The sequence below is a fragment of the Nicotiana attenuata genome, chromosome 1 (genome assembly GCF_001879085.1).
Source record: "Nicotiana attenuata strain UT chromosome 1, NIATTr2, whole genome shotgun sequence".
Taxonomy (NCBI): domain Eukaryota; kingdom Viridiplantae; phylum Streptophyta; class Magnoliopsida; order Solanales; family Solanaceae; genus Nicotiana; species Nicotiana attenuata.
This window is the reverse complement of record NC_031989.1, coordinates 85,409,147-85,417,712: the sequence shown is the minus strand read 5'-3', so window position 1 is coordinate 85,417,712 and position 8,566 is coordinate 85,409,147.

Below are 8,566 nucleotides of genomic sequence, written 5' to 3'. Positions count from 1 at the left end.
AGAGCTAAGCTAGATTAGCCACGTTCCTTGACTTTTGATGAATTGACATTGTGTCATTGCTTTCTTTAAAGGTCTTTTTTCAACTTTTTTACTTGTCATTTTTCTATCTTTGGATTTCTAATTCCTTTCTTTCCTTTTAGGTCAATCTATTGGCACAGAGATGATGAAAAGGGTTACCCTCTCAGAGCAGTTAGCGCGTGACTATCAATTAAAGGCGTATAATTGGAATGAACAGTATGAAAGTCTTTAGATTGATGTGGAGTACTTAGAGGAAAGTAAGAATACCTTAGAACAGCAGGTGCGGGCCTTGACTTCAGAATTGGCAATTGTAAAAGCTTCCTCAAGTCAAGCAGATAAAGAAAAGGCTCGTCTTGAAACTTCTTTCTCCGAGCAGTTGTCCAAGGCAAGTGAAGATATTAGAGAGTTGAAGGTTCTCTTGGGTGAGAAAGAAGCTTATGCTGGTGAGCTCGTGCAGAATTTAACCCAAACCCAAGAAGACCTCCGGGCTTCTTCTGATAAGGTTTGTTCCTTAGAAAGTTCCCATGCCTCTCTTCAAGCTTCTTATAAATCTGCCTTGGCTGAAATTGAAAAGCTGAAGAATGAAATTGCTGACTGGGAAAGAGATTATGAGAACCTTGAGGATAAGTCTGCCATGGAAGTGAGTTGGGCGTTTTTGAATTCTCGCCGTGATACCCTTGTTGAAGCTAGCCAAGAGAATTTTAACTTGGAATCTGAGTTAGCTAAAATCAATGAAACTATTGAGAAGGCTCAGCAAAACCAAGATTTTCCTTCTCCTGTGGCCGAAGCTTCTGCAAATGTTGAAGTTGATACAGGTATCCCCACTCCTTCAAGCCAAGTTGAGCCCGCTGCTGTTGATGCACCTGTTTCAGTTCGTTCATCTTCTCAGTGACAAGTTTAAGTTGTTTAAATTTCTTTGTATTGTTTTTTTTTTGGAAAATTGTGGTTGGTTAAAACCCTTGGTCTCATTTGAGGGTTTGTTTTGGAAACTTAAGTCCCCAGACCTTTTATGGGGCAATATGTATAAACAATTTTGCAGTTTATGACTAAGCTCATACTTAGTCTAAGCTTTTTAATATTAGGAAGTTTCTCGTGCCTTTATTTCTAAGGACTTACAGAATAACTTGCATTTTTATCGTTCAAAAATGCTTCTGTTAACTTCATGAATATTTAAATTAATCATGAATTTTATAAAAGAGGGCCCTTTTATATTCGACACTTAATGAAGAAGACGTCTCAACTTCATAACGGTGTTTAACATACGATAAAAGAAATAGGAATACACATGTTTCTTGAAATAACTTTGACAAGTTTTTATTTGAACTTTGTCTAGTTTTGAATAACACTTTACATGTATTTGAATTACATCTATAACTTTCTCGTAACTGTTTTTCTTGTAACAGATTTAGAAGAAAAAAATAAACACGAGGTTTTTATTTATAACCCGTTTCAATACATTGCCTTTACCCTAACTATGGTAAGGTACTTTTTAAGGCTTAGCTCGTAACTTTACTCTATACTTGACTCATTCATTGAGTGAACTTTTCAGGCTTGATCTTTGATTATTTCTCAATCTTCTTTGCCTTCTTTACACACATGCCTGTGTATATTATATAGTCCCCCAAGTGTTTGAGCGCTGAAGTAAGAAGCCTCGAGCACTTGATTGTTCCTCTCATTTGGTCCTTTCCCTGAAAAGGAAAAACATACGGGACTCGGAGATGCGATTATAGATATAGACTGCTTAACCGTTTGAATTTCTATCAGAATAATTGTAACCCTAGGCCGGGAAATTTAATTTATTCCACGTGCCTTGCAGGTCGTGACTCATCATTTAGCACGGGTTAGCTTTTTGCCTGTCATCTAAAATCCTTAGTAAAATTTTAACAATTCAAAAAATTAAATTTTAAAATAGGGATACCTGACCGTGGGTATTCCTTAGAAATAATATCTCTTCAGGTGAACAGCATTCCAATGTGAAGGTAGTATCTTGCCATCCATTGTTTCTAACTCGTATGCTCCTTTACCTGCAATATCATGAATCCTATAGGGACCTTCCCATGTTGGACTTAATTTCCCCGCATTAGCTGCCTTCGTAGATTGAAAAATCTTTTTGAGTACAAAGTCCCCAATTTTGAAGAATCTGAGGCGTGCTTTTCTGTTGTAGTATCGTTCTATGACCTGCTTCTGTGCTGCCATTCTTATTAGTGCAGCTTCTCGTCTTCCTTCAAGTAAATCAAGATTTACACGCATTTCCTCGTCATTAGACTCTTCTGACGCATGTGTGAACCTTGTACTCGGCTCTCCTATCTCAACTGGAATTAAAGCTTCAGCTCCATAAACCAATGAAAATGGTGTTTCTCCTGTACTTGTTTTTGCTGTTGTGCGATATGCCCATAAAACACCAGGTAACACTTCTGGCCAATTACCTTTGGATTCCTCTAAACGCTTCTTTAAATTGTTGATAATGACTTTGTTTGTTGACTCAGCTTGCCCATTATCCACTGGATGATAAGGTGTGGATGTAATCCTTTTAATCTGCTAATTTTGAAAGAATTCTGTGATTTGAGCGCCTATAAACTGAGGGCCATTATCACACACGATTTCCTTTGGCACACCGAATCGGCATATGATATTTCGCCAAATAAAATCTTTAACTTCCTTTTCTCGCACCTGTTTGAATGCTCCTGCCTCTACCCATTTAGTAAAATAGCCAGTGAGTACGAGCAAAAATTTTACCTGTCCTTTTGCTTGTGGTAGTGGACCCACGATATCCATTCCCCATTTCATAAATGGCCACGGTGCAATGACCGGATGTAGTAACTCCGCAGGTCTATGCATATTATTTCCGTACCTTTGGCATTTATCGCATTTAGCCACGAAACTTTCCGCTTCTTCTTCCATTTTAGGCCAATAATAACCTGCCCTAATTAGGGTTCTTACCAATGACCTTCCTCCTGCGTGATTCCCACAATGCCCCTCGTGTATTTCTCTCATTACGTATTCTGTCTGAGAAGGTCCGAGGCATCTTGCTAAGGGACCACCGAACATTTTTCGGTAAAGATTGCCTTGCTTTAAGCAATATCGTGCAGCCTTTTTCCGAAGGGCGTGGGCTTTTTTCTTATCTTCAGGGACGGTACCATACTGCAAAAAAGTAACAATCTCGTTTCTCCAATCCCAGGTTAAATTATTGAAATTTACCTCATTTTTGTCTGGATCAAGTACCGAATGAAACAAATGAATTACAGAAGCATTTTCATTGCTTGCCACGTCTGCCGCAGATGCGAGATTAGCTAGGGCGTCTGCTTCGACATTTTCATCTCTCGATATGTGCGTGACTTTCCAGGTTTGAAATTGTCTAATTAAATCCCGTACCTTTTCCAAATACTGCTGCATTCGTGCCTCCCTGGCCGTATAAGTCCCCAGCATTTGGTTAACCACGAGCTGCGAATCACTTTTGATTATAATTTGATTAATGCCAAGTTCTCGTGCCAATTCCAAACCTGCAATCACAGCTTCATACTCTGCCTCATTGTTAGTTATAGAATGGCATTTTATGGCCTGTCGAATGGTTTCACCCGTAGGTGGCACCAAAACAACTCCTAAACCTGCACCTTTCACATTAGATGAGCCATCTACAAATAAGGTCCAAATTCCTGGATTAGACCTATTGAACACTTGTAATTCTTTTTCCGCTTCTAATTGCATCCTTACTTCGACAGGGTACAAATATCTAAATTTGATATTTTTAGATACTTTTTCAGACCTATTGCCTTTCTTGGCTAAAATCAGCTAAAAAATCTGCTAATACTTGAGATTTTATTGCAGTTCCGGGTTGGTATGTGATATCATATTCACTTAGTTCTATAGCCCATTTAGCTAACCTACCAGACAACTCATGCTTGTGTAATATGTTGCGTAATGGATAAGTAGTTACTACGATAATAGGATGACATTGAAAATAAGGTCTTAACTTTCTAGATGCCATGATTAGTGCAAGTGCAAGTTTTTCTAATTGAGGGTACCGCGTCTCCGCATCTAATAATGATTTACTGACATAATAGATTGGAGATTGTTTACCTTGGTCTTCATGAACTAAAATAGCACTTACCGCTACTTCTGAAATAGCAAGATAAATGAGCAAACTTTCTCCAACCTTTGGTTTTGCGAGCAACGGCGGATTTGACAAGTATTTCTTCAAATTTTTTAGCGCCTGTTGACACTCTTCAGTCCTTTCAAACTGACCTTGCTTCTTAAGAGCTGAAAGAATTTAAAGCACTTTTCGGATGATTTGGAAATAAATCTCCCCAAAGCTGCAATTCTTCCTGTCAACCTCTGTACTTCTTTTTTACTCGTAAGTACATCAGGGATTTCTTCAATGGCTTTAATCTGCGCTAGATTCACCTCAATACCACGGTTAGAAACAAGAAAACCTAAAAACTTACCTGATGTAACACCAAACGCACATTTCTCAGGGTTTAATTTCATATTGAACTTCCGCAAGATCTGAAACGTATCTGATAAGTGTGATATATGATCCCCGGAATACTGAGTTTTAACGAGCATATCGTCTATGTAGACCTCCATAGTTTTTCCCAAGTGTTCCTGGAACATTTTGGTCACCAGTCTTTGATACGTTGCACTAGCATTTTTGAGGCCAAAAGGCATTACTTTATAGCAGTAAGTCCCCCTGTCTGTTATAAATAAAGTTTTTTCTTCATCTAAAGGATCCATTTTAATCTGGTTATAACCTGAATATGCATCTAAAAAGCTTAATAATTCATGTCCTGCAGTAGCATCAATTAGTTGATCTATATGTGGTAATGGAAAAGAGTCTTTGGGACAAGCTTTATTAAGATCCGTGTAATCTACACAGACTCGCCACTTACCATTCTTTTTTGGTACCACAACAGTGTTAGCTAACCAATTAGGATACTTTACCTCGCGGATAGATCCATTGTTTTTGGACCTCATCTTGAATCACCTGATTTTTGAAACCTCCTTGCTTTCTCTTCTTTTGTTTGACAGGTGTATATGAGGGGTCTTCATTTAACTTGTGAGTCATTACCTCCGGTGGTATTCCTGTCATATCAGAATGGAACCAAGCAAAACAATCTGCGTTAGCTTTTAAAAATTCAATCAACTTACGTTTCACGTCTGGGCTGAGATTGGCCCCAATGTAGATTTTCCTTTCAGGCCAATGTACAAATAATACTACAGCCTCCAATTCTTCGATCGTTGTTTTGATATTTTCGTTTTCTTCTGGTTCTTCAATGGAATCGGGCCTTGAATCTACATTTGTTCGCCCTTGTTCAGTTGAGGTTTGCGTTGTGATATCCTCAACTGAATACTGTAATTGCTATTTTTCTTCATTTCTCGTGCTTGAATCTGCTACGGAGTTAATGTTCCTAGATGTCTGTTGATCTCCACGAATTTGACATATTCCCCACAGTGATGGAAATTTAATGACTTGATGTAAGGTTGAAGGAACAACATCCATCTCGTGGATCCATGGCCTTCCTAGAATTATGTTGTAAGCCATTTCCAGCTCCACTACCTGAAACTTTGTATCTTTGAAAACTCCTTCTGCGAATGTAGTAAGAATTACTTCTCCTTTCGTCACGACGCTGGAATTGTCGAACCCGGACAAAGTATGCGCCTTGAGTACTAATTTGTCTTCAGCATGCATCTCGTGTAGAACTCTTAGCAGAATAATATTCACAGAGCTACCTGGATCAATCAAAACTCGTTTCATATTAGTGTCATGTACAAGTAAAGATATTACCAGTGCGTCGTTATATGGAGTTAATACGCCATCCGCATCTGCATCATCAAACGTAATGCTTTCTTCCTCTAAGACATGTCGCATCCGTTTCCCGTGGGTAATCGTGACTTTGGATACTTTATTTGCTGCTTTATACGTCACACCATTGATTTCTTCACCTCCGCTTATAACATTGACGGTCCTTTTTGGGGAGGGCGGTTTTGGGGGCTCCTGCCTATTCTTCATGTATGATTGCTTTCCTTTCTCGCTGAATAACTCGGTGAGATACCCTTGCTTCAACAGATGATCAACTTCACCCTGTAGTAACCTACAATCTGCCGTTTTATGACCATGATCGTTATGAAATTCACACCAGTGTTCGGGATTGCGCCTGTTTGGGTTTGACCTTATCTCTCTTGGCCACCGCACCTTATCACCCATGCTTCTTAAAACAGCAACGAGCTCGGAAGTGCTTACATTAAAATTATAACCACCGAACCGCGCCTTAAAATTTCTATCATCGTCTCGTGACTCTCGCGTGTTGCGATCATTTCCATACCTGGATGATGAACCCGATTCTCTATTCTAGATCTATGATCGTACCTTGAATGATCATGCTTGGACCGTGAATCTTTTCCAGCTGGGCCCATATATGGTTCGTACCTGTTTTTACCTGATCTTTTTTCTGTTTCCGCCCGTCTTGAACTTACCTTTTCTTCTTTTTGAGATCGTGAGATAATATCTTCCTCGATCCTTAACTTCGTGCTATACCTGTTATAAACGTCATTCCATGTTGTTGCTGGGAATTCTCGAAGACTCTCCTTGAGTCGCCTTGTAGCTTCTGAGCTTTTTTCATTCAAGTTACTTGTGAATGCTATAGCTGCCCAATTGTCAGGTACACGCGGTAATGTCATTCTTTCACGCTGGAATCTGTCTACAAACTCTTTGAGCAATTCTGAGTCCCCTTGCTTGATTTTGAAAATATCCTCCATTCTTTTTTAACTTTCTGAGCTCCGTGCTTTAATAAAAGAATCTGCAAGCTCAGCAAAAAAATTTATAGAATTTTCGGGTAAAAGAGAATACCATGTTAATGCTCCCTTAGTGAGCGTTCCTCCGAATTTTTTGACCAATACTGATTCAATTTCTTGTTTGGTCAAGTCGTTGCCTTTTACGCCAGTTGTGAATGCAGTCACGTGGTCTCGTGGATCAGTTGTTCTATCGTACTTTGGAATATCAGGCATTTTGAATTCCTTTGGAATTGGTAGAGGAGCAGCGCTTGGCTTCCAAGGTTGCTCTGAATATTTATCCATATCTATTCCTTTGATTACAGGCGGTACTCCAGGTATGTGCTCTATGCGGTCACTTTGCTCCTTAAGCTGTTTCTGCAATGTTAGAACTAAATTTTGTAAATCGGAATTGACTACGTTACCTGGTTCTCCCTCTCGTGATTCACTGGGGATTCCACCACTGCCTGAATTAACAAGCCCAGAACGAGGGTTTTCCAAAGTGTTGGTATTTGGAACTGGTGTTGATAGTGCAGCAGGTAATTGGCTGGCAAAAGCCTCAAGAGCTTTATTGACCTGTTGAGCGATCAACTGTTGCAAAGCTTCATTGATAGCTTCATCGTTGTTAAATTGAGTATTTCCATTTGAGTGAGATCCATCAGGAGTTCCTTCTCGAGATCGACGAGGCGAACTTTGTGGAGAAGGGATCGGAGTGTGAACATCTTGTGGATCCCCTTGTAGTTGATGGTTTCCTTGATTTCCTTGGTTTCCTTGGGTGTTGTCGTTAACATTTGACATGATTGTTGATGTAACGAAGTAGGTTAAGTTAAGAAAAAATAGATTATCAGATTCCTGGCAACGGAACCAATTTGTTTAACCAAAAAATGAAATTTCGGTCAAAGCGATAATTTAGAAGAACTCGGGTTACTGATAATAGAATGAATAAAGAATAATTTTGCCAATAATGAGATAACCAGTGTATTCAGATGGTATTTCGTGTCTTTACAATTGATCCATTCTCCCTTTTATAGCTATTTTGGAGATATGCGTTTTGCCTTTTTCATAATAAGGCCATTATAGACAATTAAAGATATTAAATGCTACGTTATATAATCATTGTATTTAATACAGATTCTCTAACGTTTTTAGTATTTAAGGCTCATTAAATACTGTATCTATACTCCTTTGTACTGTCAGGTTCATTCTCCTTAATTCTTGGACTTTAATAGGTACGGGCGCTGAGTCTTTTGAATAACCGCTCGTGCCTCTTTCTAGGCCTCTGCTCGTGTCTGTTGCAACTCGTGCATCTTTGCCAATCATAATTCTTTGACCAATCTACGTGTCATGACACGTCATCCTTATACCACTTTAATATGTAAACTCAAATTTTTCCAATACAATTGAGAAGTGCAACAATTTTGAACAAACATTGTGAGGTTTTACTTTAGTTTAAATGTCTATTAACGAGAACATGTGCTACATTTATACGAAGGATTAACTTATATGCACTCACAGTAATGAAAAGAGTGGAGGTTTTACCATGATTATAAGTGTCTTTTAACTAAAACATTGTGTGCTGCATTTATGCAAAAGAATTTAATTAACTTGTATACACGGACAATTTAAAAGAATTTCGGTGTGTTTTAAGCAGTTGTAGTAGATATACCTGCCTTATTTTTCAGGTGACAAAACATTTAGTTACCTTTAAGTAATCATGCTATTAGTGTATAGTATATGTTAAACCCTTGCGTAAAATATCATTCACTTTAAACTAGATGTTGTA